An 18,965-nucleotide genomic window follows, 5' to 3' on the forward strand; every position below is an offset into this window, starting at 1 on the left:
GCACTAGTCTTTAAAACATTTGCCATCACTGTTCTAGACTACTGTGTCTAATTTAGCCCACTGCTCTGACTTATTATTCTTTTTCTAGTAGTTCTCCAATGAATTACCAAAACGTGACATTTAACTTGTGTTATGGCTTGTGTGTAGATGCCCCCCAAAGCCTCAGGCGTTTTCACAGGTGGCTGAATCTAGAGTGTGTGACTGATTGCTGGTGGTGCTAGGCTGGGGGGCACTAGGATTAAGGACTTGAGTGCTAGCACCCCTAAGTAGTCTGAATGATAAAAGGGCAGAGAAACACTGTTTTGCTGTCTTCCGCCACCCACTGCCACCCACCGCAGCCCCTCTGCCACCCTGCCTTAGAGCCAGCTGATTATGGACTGAAAGCTCTGAGAACTGTAAGCCAAACAAACCTTTCCCCCCTTTAATTTGGGTGTCAGGTATTTTGGCTAAGCAATCAGAGAAAACTAACACAATTTGTTACATCAAGAAAAGCTTTCTTTTGAAAACTGTGATTGCCTTTGATTAAAAGTATCATAGGTCTCAATTCAAATCAAATCATGATGACAGTTTTACAACAGTGTGGATGTACTGAATGGACTTAAAAATAGAAAAGCTTTTTTCCTAGTTAGACAACACATCTTCCACTTTGATATTAAGCATCTAACTCAGTAGATCTCAAATGTTTTTGTCCCCAGGACCCTTACTCTTAAAAATTATTAAAGACCCAGGCCAGGGATTTACCTCAGTGGCACTGCACCTGCCTTGATTCCCTGTACCAAAAAATAAATAAATAAATAAATGTAAACCCTTTCCACCTTTAAAAAAATTATTAAAGACCCTAAAGAGATTTTCTTTATGTGGAGTGTTTTTACTTATATTTGCTGCATTTAAACTTTAAATGAAATATTTTAAAATCACAAGCATACATTCCATTAGCCCCCAGAGTAATGAGATCATCACACTCCATGCACCCTCTGGAAAATTCCACTGTACACACATAAAAGAATAAGAGTGAAGAAGGCAATAACAGTTTAGTACTATTATAAAACCAGGTTCAGCCCTGAAGAGTCCCTGAAAAATTCAGAGACCCCCCCCAGACCACACTCTGAGAAAGGCTTTTCGGATTATTCCCACCAAAATTACCAATGACAATATAAAAGATTTTTCTGAATCTTGCCTGAGGCTTTAATTTTGCAGTGGAAAACAGCCTACCTGTGTGTATGGGGGGCAGGGAGTGGCAGAATCGAAAACCTATGTTTAGCTTGGGTGTGCTAGCATAAGCCTGTAATCCCAGCACTCCAGGAGGCTGAAGCAGGAGAAACACAATTTCAAGTCCAGCATGAGCAATTTAATGATTTAGCAAGACCCTATCTCAATCAAAAAATAAAAATGTTTAAATGACTGTGGGTGTAGCTCAGAGGGAAGGCCCTGGGTTGTTCAATCCCCAGCACCACAACAAAAAAACAAATAAATAAATTTTAAAATAGACTTAAAATAAAAATAAATAAAGTTTACGAGAATTAATATTTCTATATATAAAAGAAATAACAAGGGTCGGGGATTTAGCTCAGTGGTTTCGCCACCTGCTACGCAAGCACAAGGACCCGAGTTCAATTCCCAGTACCAAAAAAAAAAAAAGAAATAACAAGCCAGGCGTGGTGGCACACATCTATTATCCCAGCACTCAGGAGGCTGAGGCAGGGAGATTGCCATGACTTGGACACCAGCCTGGACTACATGGTGAGTTCAAGGCCAGCCTGAACTAGACAGCAAGATTCTGTCTCAAAAAAATAAAATAAAAAGAATAACAAAAAGCAACGGTAAATTGTATTTAGCTTTTGGTTAACCATGGAAAATTTAGGTTGACATGTTATAAATATCAACATAGTTATTGCTACTCTTGCCAAATGGGGCTCTTTCATCCTACTGGTCTGTTTATTTTTCCCAATTGATCTCAAAGAACCCACTTTCCTTCTCCTGTTCATTAACAGCCTGACAATTTATACTTCCTTTTTAGTTGTTGTTGTTTTCTTTTGTTTTGTTTTTGGTACCGGGGATCAAACTCAGGACCTTGCACTTTGGAGGCAGGCGGCCAGCACCACTGAGCTAAATCCCCAGCCCATGTTGTTTTTTTTGAGACAGAGTCTCACTACACAGTTCAGATTGGCCTTGAACTCACTGTGTAGCCCAGACTGGCCTCAAACTCCTGGCTATCTTCCTGCCCCAGCCTCCCTAGTGCTGGGATAACAGGCCTGTGCCACCACGCCCAGCTGTACCTCCTTTAAAAGAACTATCAGTTACATAGCTGTTGTTGCTTCCTCCCCCATGGTCCCTATCTCACTGCTCCCCACTGCAAAGCACATACACCACTGGGGATACAGAGCTGATTTCTAGGCAGTAGATAGAAAAACAATTTGTACCTTTATACATTTACTTGAAATTAGATGGATAAAAAATATAAGCAGCATATTAAACTTGTGGCTCTGAGACATTTTGGTTTCCTTTCCAAATAAATCTAAATCAAACAATGGATGTTTTAAAAATGAATAATACAGCCAGGGATTTCGCTCAGTGGTTCCGGCGCCTGCCTTGCAAGCACAAGGTTCTGAGTTCGATCCCCAGTACCAAAAAAAAAAAAAAGATTTAAAATTTGGGCCAGGGATTTAGCTCAGTAGTTTCACCACCTGCTGCGCAAGAGCAATGACCCGAGTTCGATCCCTGATACCAAAAAAAAAAAAAATGAATAATACATCAATGCCTCAGATACAACAAAAGTCACCCAGCTGAGTGGGTCTGACCGTGCCACTCCGAGGTAGAGAGCTTGTGCACGCACGGAGCCCTGGCTTCAATCCCCAGTGCCACCAAAACAAAGTTAGCGAGGTAGTACTCGGATGACTCAATCTTGAGAAACACTGCTCCTCACCTGGAGGTGTAGCTTAGTGGCAGAGCACTTGCCTAGCACACACAAGACCTTTGCTTCAATCCCCAACACCAGGAGAGAGAGTGAGAGAGAGCTTCCTCTCGCGCTACACCCCTCTAACCGCAAACCCTACCGCAGACACGACTGGGCAATCTCCAGTCACAGGATCCTGCTCGGCACTGCTGACTGCTCGATCATACTCATTTCTCCGCTGGAAATTCTCACCCATCTATTTGCCTGACGTGCATCCCGTTGGCCCTTGAGGCTCTCATGTACCATTCGGGACTGTGAACTTTTAGAGAAGAGAAACAATGCATAATTTGTAGCCACAGGCTGGGCCTGGTAATAAAACATCCTACTGGAAATCCTATTGTACAGTACTTTTTTCTATCTTCCCTGTCCAAGACACCATATTACTGGCATATTATCAATAATTTTAGGTATGAATAATTTAAATAAAAGATTTAACAAGCATCTCATATCAAGCAATACAAACATAATCATACATATATTTATGTTTAAATTTTTAATCAAATTCAAGTCACAAGAATAGTATGCTGCCGGTCATGGTGGCTCATGCCTGTAATTCCAGCACTAAGGAGGCTGAAGCAGGAGGGTCATCTCAAGTTAATGCCAACCTAGGCTACATAGTGAGCTCAAGGCCAGCCTGCACTGCAGAGAGACCCTGTCTAAAAAAAACCAACCAGGCATGGTAGCACATACCTGTAATCCCAGAACTCAGGAGACTGAGGCAGGAGGATCGCCATGAGTTTGAGGCCAGCCTGGACTGCACAGTGAGTTCAAGGCCAGCCTGGGCTGCATAGTGAGACCCTGTGTCTAAAACAAACAAACAAACAAACAAAAAACATCCAACTTGAGTTTTTGGGCTTTATTTTCTGGATCATAAGATTTTACACAAACTTTTGTTTCTGCTTCTGTTTCGTTAAAAAAAAATGTTACAAGAATTTAAAATATTAATATATTTGGCTAGATTTTAGAAATAAAATATCACAAAATAAGCAATTTATCACACAGGTAAAACTTTCCTTCCAAGACTTCAGTATGCCATCATTCTCAACACTATCTCCTCTGTTTCAATTCATAATTGAAATTATTACACTAAACACACAAACAAAATGCCTTCTCCACTGAAAAGAAGACTTGCCTTCGTCCATAACATATGGCATGGTTTGAAAACTCGTGAAGCAACGGCTGGGGCAAACTTAATCCGACCATGGTGCGTACTGCTGCTTTTGGAAAGTGGTTAAATTAGATTAGATCATTAGTGAGGGGCCCTCGAGATTCAATCCTGGTGGCTTTACAAGAAAAGGGAGATGAGGCAGAAGGATTGCTGAGTTTGAGGCCAGCCTGGGCTATATAGTGAGTTCGAGACCAGCCTGGACTGCATAGCGAGACCCTGTTTCAAAAAAATGAAACAAGTTAAAATTTTAAAAAAACAAAGAAAAGAAAAGGGAGGAAGATCTGAAAATACACATCCCCTCCCACCATGATGGGATACAGCTCAGGGGACCTTCACCAACCCTCAACAATGCTGTTTGGACTTTGTACCTCCAGAACCATGAGTCAAAATAAATCCATTTCCTTTATACAGTAGCTCACAAGTACTTCATTATAGTAAAGCTGACCAATGTAATACATGAGGGATACAAAATCTACTGTAGGTTCCTAAAAACTACACTGTAATAAAATCTTCCCTTAAAATGATAATAAAATGGATTGCAGTGATGGTTGCCCAAATCTGACTACTAAAACAACTGAATTACATACTTCAAGTGGATGAATTACTGATATGCTACATGATTTATCTCTCAATAAAGCTGTTATCAAAAAAATGATAATAAGATATTTATACTGTAATGTGAAAGTTCTTGTTTACTAGATCTATCTATGGAGAACCACCAAGGCAAAATGCTAGTGTTATTAGTTAGAAAATAATGAGCAAGACTAAACAATGAAAAAACATCATAGTAACCACTGCAGGTCCTAAAATCACAGATATTAACCCCAAACCTCCTTAGTGGCAACTAAGTTGAACAACACTGCTTAGTTTCTTTAGTCCAAGGAACAACATTTCTTGATAAGGTCCACTTTTCTGTTAAAACAATGGTACTCCACAAGGGTATTATGTGCAATTTTAATCATCGAAAGGGTAATGCCTGACACAAATCAGTGTAAGAGACCAATAAACAACTCAGAAAGAGACCCATACAACTATGCCTGAGTATTTTTTTTTAACAAAGGCACAAAAGCAATTCAACAGAAGAAAAGTCCTTTCAACAAATGGTCCGGAAGCAATGAAACATCCGTAGGAAAAAAACAAACAAAAATTAATTTTAACATAAACTTCGTATCTTCTGCCAAAAAACCTCAAAATAGATCACAGTTTTAAATGTATAAAGAAAAATTATAAGTTTTAAAAGACACCGAGAAGAAAATCTCCACGACCTAAGAGTATAAAATCTTCTTGGACTTGACACTAAAGATGTAATACAGAAAATGAAAACTTAATAGCATGACCTCATCAAAATTTCAAACTTTTGCTTTGTGAAGACCCTGTTAATCACATAAAAACACAATCTGCAGCCTGGAAGAAATTATTTTTAAACCACTGTTTCAACAAAGGGCTCATATCTGGAATATGTGTTTTTAAAAGTCTGAAAACTCAACAGTAAAAGAACAAATAATCCACCTAGAAAATGTACAACAGGGGAAACATTTCACTGAAGAGAATATACAAATAGCAAATAGGCAAATGAAAAGATGTTCGATGAGATACAGCTACACATATATCGGAATGGCTCAAAGGAAAATAATGACAACACTAAGTGCTGATGAGGATGCAGAGAAACTAGATCAGTCACACACTGCTGGTAGGAATGTAAAATAACATAGCCGGGCGTGGTGACACACACCTGTAATCGCAGCACTAGGGAGGCTGAGGCAGGAAAATCACTGTGAGTTTGAGGCCAGCCTATGCTACATAGTGAGTTCAAGACTAGCCTGAACTACATAGTGAGACCCTCTCTCACAAAAAATAAATAAATAAAAATAAAATGACACAGTCGCTCTTGAAAACAGTTTGTCAACTTCTTAAAAAATTAAACACAAAACTGTCGTATGGCCTAGCCATTGCTTTCTTGGGTGCTTATTCCAGAAAAAAGAAAACCAATCAACACACACACAAAAAAAAACCTTACACATAAATGTTGGTAGCACCTTAATGCATAACAGCCAGAAGTTTAAAAAGGTCCAAATGCTCCTCAATGGGGTTTAAGAGTTAAACGAACAGGTGCATCCATACTATGGAATTCTACTAAGGCAGTCAGAATAAACTGACTTTCGGGTTTGTGTTGTTTTTGTAGTGCTGGAACCCAGAGCCTATTGCACGATAGATAAGTACTCTATCCTTGAGCCACATCCCAGTCCAGAAACAAACTATTAACGCACAGAATGATTTAAATTGATCCCAAGGGAATTATGCTGAGTGAAAAAAGCCAATCTCAAAAGTATAATTCCACTTACATAACATTCTTAAAATAACAACACTGTGAAAAAGGAAACATTGCGTGTTTGTCAGAGGTAGAGGATGTGAGAGCGAGGTGGGGACCACTCCAGAAGGGAAACACAAGCAAGCTTCACGACAATGGAACTGTTCTGTGTCTTGATGATCCTGATCAAGGGGGTGATTGCACAAACCTGCACATGACACAGAGCTGAAACCACGTCTGTCTTTGTCTCTTTGTCTCTCTCTCTCTGTCTCTCTGTCTCTTGCTCACACACAACTCACACACACAGTGTGCATATAAAACTAGTGAAATACCAATAAGTTCTATGAATTGAACCAATGTCAATTTCTGGTTTTGATCCTATACTATGTACAGTTAAGATGTTATCAGAGAGTGAATCTGGCTGAGAGGTACACGAGACCTTCCTGTTTCTTTTGGGTGGGGGGTTTTGCAACTTCCTGACAATCTCTAATTATTTCAAAATAAATCATTTTTTAAAACCGCTAATGCCTTAGCCCAGTGTGGTGGCACACACCTGTAATCTCAAGACTCAGGAGGTTGAGCCCTGGGCTACATAGTGAGCTCAAGACCACCCTGGACTACATACACAGTGAGATCTTGTCTCAAAAACCTAAAAAAAAAAAGCACTAATGCTCCATGGTTTCACAACTGTCTATATACAAATTCTCCCAAAACTGTATACACACTTCAGAAAAGGAAAAACTGGTATGAACACTTTAATATTAAATGTATTGAGACATCATGAGATTCATACAAGTTACCTTTGGCCTCTATAATTACAGGAGGTGCTCAAAGTGGTGGCCATTGGCTTCCAGACATTTATTAGTACGGTGAACTGCTGCTCGGGTAAACTTGGTCATTGAGATTACTGCACATGCATTGTCAATTTCTTCTCTAAGGGTTGGCAGTGTAGTGGGTTTTCTGTGATATACAGCATCCTCTAGGGTCCCCCATGCAGGAGTAGCAGCATCTGTTGAAAAAATGTCATACTATTTTTCTTTTCCTGAAGTGTGTATACAGTTTTTGGCAGACTCTGTATATACATGTACATATATTAAATTATACACATTAAATAGGTGCAGTTTTTTGTACTTCAATTATACTTCAAATAAGTTAGAAAAAAATAAAGGTTAATACCTCATCACCATAACTGCTTATGGAAACATTTTTATCCCTGTATCTATTAAGATACTGAAGACAAACTCAATATATATTCCAAGGATCAAATTACATCTTCTTTCTTCTTATATCACCCCACACAAAATATGCACAGAACAGTAAATGAACAATTTATAAAGCAAAAATAAAACTTGAAATAAAACCTGAAAGAGCATATTTTAATGCATTCTTTTGGTAATACTAGATTCTACCTTTTATTTTTCTTTCCCTTTAAAACAAAGTCTGCTACAATTTTAAGTACTGTAGTCAGTTTTGAGAAGATTCATTTAGAAATAAGATTTTTAAAAAGAGAAATAAGATTTAATAATAAGATCAGCTGAATAACCTTATAAGGAGATGATATTTTCCATTCTTCAGATAGTACTTGTCCAAGACGTTCAGGTCTTTGGTCTCCAAAGTATTGACAGAAGTCAAAACTAAAAGAGAAATGGTTCAAGCAAGATAAAAATATCATCAAAGAAATTGATCATTGTAATTCATCTAGCCTCTCCACTGATTTGGTGTTTTGTTTTGGTTTTGGTATGGGGATTGAACTCAGGACCTTCCAGTTGCTTTCAAGGCAGGCACAGCGCCACTAAGCTAAATCCCTGGACCTCTTTGAACTTTTTTGAAGAAGATACTAACAATCTTTAAAAAAACAAAATTTTTTCACAGTTAAACTTCAGATTACATAAAAACAAGCAAACAATCGTGTAAACCATGTACTAATTCTAACCTGAGACATTTAGAAGCTATAATTGTCAGTTCTTCTCAAAGAGAATCTTAAAGAACAAGGTTCTCCACAAATAATACATTCCCACACACTCACAAATCAAAGGGCTCCTAGTTTAAATGAATGACGGCTACCTTTCAGTAAATTTGTATAGAAGATCACTTAAGTGGAAAATAAAATAAATAGTAAATATTCATACTAACACCCTACATTTCTATCTGATATCGTAACAAAATCAGACTTGAGCTGGGCATGGTGGTCAATACCTGTAACCCTAGCACTTTGGGAGGCTGAGGCAGAAGGATCAAAGTTTAATACCTGTCTGGACAACTTAGTGACATAGTAAGTGTTTATCTCAAAATAAAATAAAAAATTAGAAGGGCTGGAATCTTTTTTTTAAACCTGGTCTCGCAATGTATTCCAAGCTGGCCTCAATCCTCTGCCTCAGGCTCCCGAGTGCTAGGATTACAGGTGTGCACTACCATGCCTGGCAAAAAAAAAAATGATTTTTATTAGAAGAAATTAACACCAAAGGGAGAAACAATCATTTTTTAAAGTATATAATTTATTATTATTCTAAAATGATTAATGACTTAATCATGTAATAACAGCTCACTACTAAACAAAGCACTTTCAAACATTAAAATTTTTGGTATAAATCTATCTACTCCATGTTGGAAAAATAAGCTACATACAAGTATATCAAGATATTTTTTGAAAGTCCAAAGTATAGTAAATTTGGGCCAGGGATTTAGCTCAGTGCCATCATGCCTGCCTCGCAAGCGGAAGGTCCTGAGTTCGATCCCCAGTACTGGAAAAAAAAAAGAAAAGAAACAAAGCATGGTAAATTCATAATTTGCCTTTCTTAGAAATAAAAATCAAGTATAACAACTTTCTAATTTTTTTTTTTTTGGTACCGGGGATCGAACTCGGGTATCGAACACTTGTGCTTGTGCAGCAGGCAGCGAAACCACTGAGCTAAATCCCCAGCCCAACTTTCTAATTTTTTAAGCACTGGCCTCACACTGAAAGCTCTCTGTTTTAATTATTTTTTCTTGTTACCCTTATTACAAAATTACATTCCTTAATATATTCAGGACTTTTATTCATTGTCTTTAAAAACTTAAGGTAGCCGGGTATGGTGGCTCACTCCTGTAATCCCAACACTTGTGAGTCTGAGGCCACCCTAAACTGCACAGTGAGACACCATCTCAAAAAGAAAAAAACCCAACAAATTTAAGGCAGTTATGTCATGCTACACATACCTACCCTAGGCATAGGGTCATGCAGATTACACTGAATACACTGTTTACAAATAGTTCCGGTGACAACTAAGAGAAGGAAAAAGAACATTTATTAATACTGTAAAGTGATGTAACACTTGCAAAATATCTAATGAAGGAACTGAAAGGTAATTAGGCCTGTTGGTACCATCAATTTATAACTGTGTCATTATGAATTTATAACTATTATGAATTTATAATTGGGTATAGTTATAAATTTTTTAACAGTATAGCTATAAATTCATAACATTTCATTTGTCTAATATTATTGGTTCTCCGGATGCATAAATTTTTCAGATACCTCAGCCATTCTTAACCTTTTAATTACAGAACCCTTTCAGAATATGGTAAAGCTGGGCCCCTCCTCCCCAGAAAAACACACATACTCATCAAATTCTCTTTTCAGTTTTAAGGTTTCATATTGCCAGGCATGGTGGCACACACCTTTAATCTCAGCACTCAGGAGGCTGAGGCAGGAAGACTGTGAAGTGAGGCCAGCCTGGGCTACCTAGTGAGTTCCAGGCCAGCTTAAACTACATGGTGAGACCCTGTCTCGAAACAAAAAAACAAAGAAAGAAAGGAAGAAAGAGAGAGAGAGAGAGAGAGAGAGAGAGAGAGAGAGAGAGAGAGAGAGAGAATAGAGGGTACAGAACTTTTTAGAGACCTGAGATGATGAAAGCTATCTAAAATACGCTTCAGGGCTGGGGATTTAGCTCAGTGGTTTCGCCGCCTGCCTTGCAAGCAGAAGGACCCAATTCGATCCCCGGTACCAAATAAATAAATAAATAAATAAATAAATAAATAAATAAAATACACTTCATCCTTTCCTATACTTAAGAGAGCATAATGCTCATGATTTAAACTGCCTTGATGACTCAGGGTCATTTTGCACGTCAATCATTGTACCTGTTTTGACTCAGTGACTTTCTCCGATCAAATAGATAAGGAGAACTATTTGCCCCAAAACTATGTGGTGATAGATGACCATCCACACTGCTACTACCCGCGCCCCTTCACCCCAACCAAACTTTGTGAAGTTTTTTTGGTACCAGGGATCGAACTTGGGACCTTCTGCTTGCGAGGCACGTGGCGGTGGCAGAACCACTGAGCTAAATTCCCAGCCCCTTTGTGAAGTTTTTTTGTCTCCTTCCTTTTTTGGCTGTCAGCTGTTCTGATGCTTCCTCCTTCTCCTTTGTCTTCTCAATCTGTTTCAGAGCAGGCATTCCATTGTGGCATAAACAGATTGGCTAAAACAATGTCTGAAACAGTATCTGAGAGCAACAGATTAAGTGCATGAGCATCAGGACATCTATTCTGGCTCTTCATAGGACGTTTTTGTCTACTTCTGTTGATCTCAGCTATATTCCTGATAGTTGACCAGATTGGAAATATTAAAGCACTAAAACAGCAGAATTTGGGTCCTTCCTCAAAATTCTACACACTGCTTTTTTAAAAAATCTGCTATAAGCTTTACATGTGTTAGATTTTTTTAAAAAAGAGAATGAAGAAAATTATGAGTTTAGTAATAAAAACATAAGAAATCTCACTGTGGCTCCATAAAACAAGAAAATTTTATCCACATTTAGTGCAATCAAATCTGAAATTTGCAACTGCAACATATTCAAATTTCTAAAAAGAAACAAAATAATTTAAAAGGATAATAAAGCTAGGCATGGTGGCACACACATGTAATCCCAGCTACTCAGGAGGCTGAGGCAGGAGGATCTGGAGTTCAAGGCCAGCCTGGGCAATTTAGCAACTCTGTCTCAAAATAAAATGTAAACGGATGGGGACATAGTTCAGTGGTAGAGTGCTTATCCGGCATGTAATTCAAGCCTCATTTTTTAAGAAAGAAAAAAAGGAAGGAAGGAAAAAGGAAAGGAAGGGAAGAGAAGGAAATGAAAGGAAAAGGAATAGTAATTCTCATGTAGAATACCAAAACTGACAAAGTACTACTGGAAAATAACCTAAGATTTGGACTTTATTTTAAAATATGAATTGGAAGCTTACTGTATTTAAAAGAATCTTGATGATTTCTCATACCAAGTACAGAAAAGATGTATTGTTCAATATATGGTGTTATGAAAACTGGTCAGTGACCTGGGAAAAGAAAAGGTAGGTTGGATCCTCACTTCATCTATTACACGAGGAAATGTTAATTTACTTAAATGTGAAAACCACGCCTGGCGTGGTGGTGCACACCTGTAAACCAGCACTGGAGAGGCTGAGGCAGGAGGATCACCACAAGTTCAAGGCCAGCCTGGACTACATAGTGAGACCCTGTCTCAGGGAAAGAAAAAAAGACTTCTCACAAAGCCAAACATGGTGGAATATACCTGTATTCACAGAACCCTGGAGGCTGATAGCAAGTTTGAGCTTAGTCTGAGAAACTTAGCAATTTAGTGAGAAGTTCTCAAAATAAAAAAAAAAAAATATTTAAAGGCTGAGAATGCAGCTCAGTGTGAAGGCCCAGGGTTCAAATCTCAGTACTATAAAAAAAAGTCCTCACAATTCAATTTTTTAAATGTTCAATCTACTAGAAAAATGGGCAAATGACATAAAAGATAACCTTAAGTCATTTGTAGGAAAATGGATGCACCTAAAGATCATAATGTTAAGGAAAGTAACTCAGACACACAAGTTTAAATATCACATGATTTCTCTTGTATGAAAAACTCAATATATTAATAAAGTACAAAATAAAAAACAGATAATAGGAAAAAAGAGAGAAAAAAGTTACCATAATTCAGCATGGACAATGTATCTAAAACTATACTTTGTTTTAGTATCATTCTCTCTCTTTTTTTGGTACTGGGGATTGAACTCAGGACCTTGTGATTAAGAGTCAGGTGGTGGCACCACTGAGCTAAATCCCCGGCCCAGTCTCTTAATGTGTTTTGTATGTTTTTTTGCCTATTAGTCTGGTTGTTAATCTGTATACATAATAACTAACTTTATAAAGACTTATTTTATAAGATAAATGAATCTGATTCTTGCAAAATAAAAGGCGATGGAGGGGAGTGGAAAAAAAGAATTGATATATTATGTACATGTACCAATTCCTTATAATGAATATAATCATTATGTACTGCAAATATGTACTTTTAAAAATTAAAAAAAATTAATGGCATATTGTTTTACAAAAAATGGACAAATGATATGTAGTTTACAGAAAGTAAAATACATATGCTTTTTAATTATTTTTAATAAGGTGATGCAAATTAAAAGTACAGTGAACATTTTTTCAGCTATCAAATCATCAAAGATCTAAAAATTTCATAATATTTTGTTGTAGAGCCATGGAGAAACAGATACTCTCACATGCACATACTGTTGGTATGTTCTAATGAACAAGTAATTTAGAAATTTAGCAAAAGCTGGGCATGGTGGGACACGTCTATAATCCCAGCACTTGGGAGGCTGAGGCAGGAGGATTGCCTCGAGTTTGAGGCCAGCCTGAGCTACACAGTGAGCTAAAGGCCAGCCAGAGCTACACAGCAAGACCCTGTCTCAAAAAAGAAAAAAAGAAAAAAGAAATTTACCAATATCAAAATAGCATATACTCTTTGATCTAGTGATTGTATTGCTAGGAGTTTTTCTAAAATTATAATCTCTTCTGCAGCAATGTTTGGTAAGATCAAAGGAATGAAAATAAGCTAAATAGATAAATAAGAAACAGTAAATTGTAGTGCACCCATATAATGCAATGCTATGCAACCATTAAAAAATGAGGGTGTGCTTTATACACTGATATAAAACAATCTTCAAGCTCTGTTATTAAATGAGTAAAATAAGTAATGAGAAGAGCTTGACATTTGTGTAGAAAAAAGAAGAAAAACAAACAAATATGCATTTGCCTGCATATTCTTAAAATCCCTAAAAGAATCTCCAATAAACTGATAATATTGGCCCCATCTAGGGAGGCATGTGAGGCTAAAGGATCCAGACAGAGGGGACATTCCCTGAGAAAACCCCTCATCTGCCTGTGCCTTGCATATTATTCTTAGAAATGAGATCATTGCACTCAAAAAAGGATGAACAATTTTATAGACTTCAATACATATTTCAAATTACTTTTCAAGGGGTTAAAGTTTAATGGTTAAGAATTTTATCAGTCAGTGTCACGGAAAGAAAATGGGAAAAGAACTATGATTGATTAAAAGAGCCAGAAGATGGTAACAACCACATGCAATTTGTGGTCCTAGATTGAATTCTGGTTTCCATATTTTGGAGATAGCTGGGGAAATCTATGAACTGGATAATAAATGAGATTAAAACGTACTGATATGGAGAGATGGAGTTAATGAAAGAAAACTGCAAGTTATAAAACAACATGTATACCATGATTTTATTTTGGTAAAAAGATGCATATGGACACTCAGTCATTGCCAGTGGTAATCAAAATGGTACTGTCATTTTGGAAGAGTTTGGCAGTTTCCTACAAAACTAAACATACTCTCATCAGGCAATCTAGCAATTGTGCTCCTTAGTATTTACCCAAACAAGCTGAGAACTCACATCCACACAAAAACCTGCGCATGAATGTTCATAGAAACATTATTCATAACTGCCAACATTTGGAAGTAACCAAGATTCAGTAGGTGAATGGATCAAGTGGTCCATCGAGACAATAGACTATTATTCAGTGCTAAAAAGAAACAGCTATCAAGCCACAAAAAACCATGGAAAGAGCTAGGTATACATAGTCTTTACCTAACACAGTGAGGCCCTGGATTTGATCCCCAGCACCAAAAAATAGGCATGGAAGAAGCTTAAATCCACATTATTAAGTGAAGAAGCCAATCTGAAAAGGCTCTATACTGTATAATCCCACTACATGATACTCCGGAAAAGGGGAAAGCATGAAGACAATGAAAAGATCAGCGGTGTGGGCCAGGGATTTAGCTCAGTAGTTCCGGTGCCTCGAAAACGGAAGGTCCTGAGTTCGACCCCCAGTACCAAACAAAACAAAACAGAGTAGTCACAGGTCATTCATTACACATCTTGCCAAATCCATAGAATGGCCAACACCAAGAGGGAACCCTAATATAAGCTACAAACTTCTAGTGACAATAATGTTCCAATGTAGGTTCAACAACTGTAATAAATGTACTATTCTGGTGCGGGATGTCAATAGCAGATCAAGTAGGTAGAGGCAGAAAGTACTTGGGATCTCCCTATACTTTCTGCTCAATTTTACTGTGAACCTAGAACTCCTTTAAAAAAAAAAAAAGCCAAAAAATAAAAAAATAAAAATAAAGCCTACTAAAAATGTATGTGTACATGAACATGCATTAAAAAAACCTAGACTGGGCCGGGGATTTAGCTCAGTGGTTCCACTGCCTGCCTCACAAGCAGAAGGACTCGAGTTCGATCTCCAGTACCAAAAAAAAAAAAAAAAAGAAAAAATCTAGACTATATGGTAAGATATCAGGAGTAGTAATTTTCTAGATGTTAGAAATATTTTTCTTACTTTTGCCTATTGCCATTTTTTTTTTCTTTGACACAGGGTCTCACCATGCAGTTCAGGCTATCCTTGAACTCACTCAGGGTGACCCGGCTTCTAGCCACATTTTTTGAACTTCTACCATGTATCTTACGGGTTTTGTAATAGTAAAAGTTAAAAAAAAGTCAAGGAGTTAGATACTACTGAATTAAGGAAATTTGGAGTGTTACATATAATAATAAGAGACTCGCTAATGAATAAAAGGTGCAATCTCAAAAATGTGGAACACATTTAGAGATGAGAGTAACAGCCTAAAAATAAGAGCTTAGAGAAAGAAGAATTCCACCTGGGTCAGGGATTTAGCTCAGTGGTTTCGCTGCCTGCTGCACAAGGACACGAGTTTGATCCCCAGTACCAAAAAAAAAAAAAAAATTCCACCTAATCATTATGGTTAAAGATAAAGCTTCCTAGCTGAGTTTGGTGGTGCATTCCTGTCATCCCAGCACTTGGGAAGCTTAGGCAGAAGGATCAAATGTTTTGGGCCAGTCTGGGTTATATACTGAGACCCTCACTAAAAAAAAAATTTTAAATCATGTTTCTTTTCTAAGCATGCTGAAAAAGTTTTAAAATCATGTTTCTTTTCTAAGAAGCATGCTGAAAAAAAGCTAGATACCAACAATCAGGGAAAAAACAAATATAAACTATAAGAAAACACTATTTCTTTTTTTTTTTTTCTTTTTTTGTGGGGAAGTGGGAAGATCGAACTCAGGACCTTGCACTTGCCAGGCAGGCTCGATGACACTGAGCTAAATCACCAGCCCAAAAAAGCACTATTTTTTACATTACGTGTGCTTGGCAAGTTGTTGGCTAGAACAAAAGGCAAGGGCTGGGAATGTAGCTCAGTGGCACAGCGCCGGCGTGGCATGCACGAGGCAAGAAGAGGAAGAAGAAAAGGCAAGCTCCAGGTTTCAAGATGGTCTTTAAAATCCCCTAGCACTCGGGAGGCTGAGGTAGGGGGATCGCCATGTTCGAGGCCAGCCTGGGCTACATGGCGAGAAAATTATCAAACTGAAACTTTCAAGTTGGCTGAGTCTGCAGTCAACCTCACATGGTATTTGTGGTACCTTCTACCAGGACACACTCCCATACACTAAATTAGGCAAGTAGAGCTCAGAAAATAAGCCTTATTCCTTAATTCCTTTTGACTTGAATAATCACTCTCTCAAAACAATTTTTTGTGGTGCTGGGGACACCCACACTCGGGACCTTGCGCATGCTGTGTAAGTGTTCTACCACTGACCTTCACCTCCAGCTCCCGAACCAAAGAAGGGGCCGGGGATTTAGCTCAGTGGTTCCAGCACCTGCCTCGCAAGCGCAAGGTCCCGAGTTCGATCCCCGGTACCAAAAAAATATATATATAATTAACCAAAGAAGACTACCAAGGGAGTCAAGAAATTACTGGGAAACTTGTACTTACTGAGAATAAAAGACTACCAAAAGAAAAAAAAATTACTAAGAGTTGGGGAATCCACGGAAGTTATTATGCCAGAAATCGCTGGCTAAAGAAAACTAGTAATAGTTAAGTTCTATTAATTGCAAGCTTACTATGTGGAAAGTGTCATTTTAAGTCATCTTCGTGCGTTGTCTCGTTTTCTCACAAGCCTCTCAAAGTAAACAGCGTTATCTTGGTGTTTGCAGAGGGAAGACCCAGGAGACCGAAGGGGATTAACAAGAATTAAGGGAATAAAATGTGAGACCATAGGAGTGAGCGATGACGGAAACATGGTAGGGATGTAGCTGAGAAAGACCACGAAACGAGCGTGCGAAGCAGAAAGGGGGTGGACAGAGGAGGAGGCCGCGATGCTGCAAGACTGGGGAAGGAGTCGGAGGCGGAGAGCTAGCTGAGGGTGGGGAGCAGCTAAGAGGCGGCGAAGGAATGAGCAATCTGGAGAAGAGGTGGAGCGGAAAAGGAGAAGGGGCAAGGAAAGAGTACAGAGGAAGAGGAGAGTGAAAGACATGAGAGGGAGAGTAAGGATGGCCCCAAAACAGGTGAAAAGAAAAAGAACAAAGAGGTAGCACTGAGGCGGTGGGTGGGCGGGGAGAGGGGAGGGGCCGAGCTGAAGGGGCGGGGATGGGGCGTGGGTAGGAGGAGAGATGGGGTGGGGAAGTGGCGGAGATGAAAGGAGAGGCGGGGCCGAGCAGGGGCGGAGCCTAGGGGAAGGGGCAGGTGGAGAGGAGGAAGACCGGGCAGAAAGGGAGCGGGGAGAACTGAGAAGGGAGGGGAAGGTGGAGCTGTGAGGGCGAGAAACTGTGAGGGTGGAGGAGATGGAGAGAGGGAAAAAGACACCCGGATCCGCGAAGTGGGAAGATCGGAGATTAAGACCTAGGCAGCCCCAGAGAGGGGCTCGGGCGTTCCGAGTCCGAGGCCACGCGCCACCAACCTGCGGGCCCGAATCCGCCCCAGGCCTCAACCCGAAGCCTTCCCTCACCTCTCAGTCCCCTGCGGTCCTCACCTGACAGGATGCGGTCTCTAGACCCGCCTTGCTGAAGTTGACCGGGGCCAATCCGGGGAGGCAGAAAGCCGCGCCAGGGGCCCAGTAAGGCCACAGGAGCAGCCCCAGGCCCAGCAGCCACTTCAGCCCGAAGAGGTGGGGTCAGAGGCGCCAGAGGATGGTTTCCTGGTCAAAACCACGAGGACCCATTTTAGGAGGCGGTTCAGGTGCTGGGCAACAAGCACCCCGAGTGAGATCAGAACCGGTGGAAGGGGGAGCGGAAGTGACTAGGAAGAACCACAGACAGGGAAGAGCTGAGACTGGTTGGCGGGACGAGAACTCCGGGTGGGAAAAAAGACACTGGCTTGGAACCCGGTTGCTAGGATGCCCGGAGGGGAGAGTGGGAGGAGTGCGCATGTGCGTGGGTCCCCGCCGCGCTTTCCGCCCAGCACCCATCCCCCCACGCCTTGCTCTGGACTTTCCCGCAGTTCTGGCCGGGCTTCACGCTCTGCCCTAATTGCAGCCCTGCTGGGCCTGGGTGGGGGTGGGGTGTGAAGGGAAGCTGGCTGAGAGATCTCAATGTCACGGGGCCTTGCTTCCTCGGGAGATTGTGTCTCAGTTCCAAACTAGCAGTGTTACCACCCTCGTGATTGCAGGGCCATGAGGTCTAAGTCCTGTGGCTGTCTGTCGGGTACTTGAAATGCAGCTAGTTCAAGTTTGATGTTCTGTAAATTAAAATGCATGCTGGGTTTCAAAGACAATATCAAGCATCTTAATCATTCAAATATTGATGACATTGGGATAATATTTTAAATAAAACACAAGTTCACCTTTTTTTGTTTTTGTTTGGGGGGGGGGTTGGTACCGGGGACTGAACTCGGGTCCTTACGTTCACCTTTTTTAATGTGGCTACTAGAAAGTTTAAAATTACATATGTGGCTCACATTGCTGGCCTGGGGAAGGAAGAAGGAAAGGGAAAAGACTAAAGGAGGAGGGAGCATGAGGTCTGCTTTAAGATACTGAATAAAAGCCTTCCTTGTCTTAGCGGCTTGTTTGTGACCTCTGTAAGAATCCTTGTCACCCTTGTCACCCTTGTCTCCTGCTCTCTATAGTTTCCTATAATGCCAAGTCCTTGCATTTGGACCAAGAGGGTATTATAGATATCATATGACAAAGGTAATAGAAGAGCTTAATTATTTTACCCCCTTGCGCTCGAAGAACTTGGGCGAACAAGAGGTCATTTGTTTCCTCTTAAACTCGTTCACATCACTAAGTGCCTTTCTGTCCAAGTTCCCTCTCTCAAGATTCACTTCTTGTGATTGGCAGGAGGTAATTCAACACAGAAGAAAGGCAGGGAGCTGGCCCTTAGCCTAGCCATGTAGAAA

At 39.8% G+C, this 18,965-nt stretch overlaps 1 long non-coding RNA gene across 1 annotated transcript in view; it reads right to left on the reverse strand.

Moving 5' to 3' along the window:
* LOC101698933 (uncharacterized) overlaps positions 1 to 18,616 on the reverse strand; it is a 28,560-nt gene extending 9,944 nt beyond the window's left edge. Inside the window, exons 1-6 of the long non-coding RNA XR_002388658.2 lie at positions 17,602 to 18,616; positions 9,629 to 9,690; positions 7,973 to 8,063; positions 7,230 to 7,438; positions 3,644 to 3,757; positions 3,054 to 3,212 (exon numbers count right to left, since the gene is read on the reverse strand). This is a non-coding gene — a long non-coding RNA (uncharacterized LOC101698933). The remainder of the gene's footprint in view (positions 1 to 3,053; positions 3,213 to 3,643; positions 3,758 to 7,229; positions 7,439 to 7,972; positions 8,064 to 9,628; positions 9,691 to 17,601) is intronic.
* Between the last annotated feature and the right edge of the window lie 349 nt (positions 18,617 to 18,965).

The sequence above is a fragment of the Heterocephalus glaber genome, unplaced genomic scaffold (assembly GCF_053883595.1).
Source record: "Heterocephalus glaber isolate CG9 unplaced genomic scaffold, H.glaber_assembly_v1.0 deba00001764, whole genome shotgun sequence".
NCBI lineage: Eukaryota > Metazoa > Chordata > Mammalia > Rodentia > Bathyergidae > Heterocephalus > Heterocephalus glaber.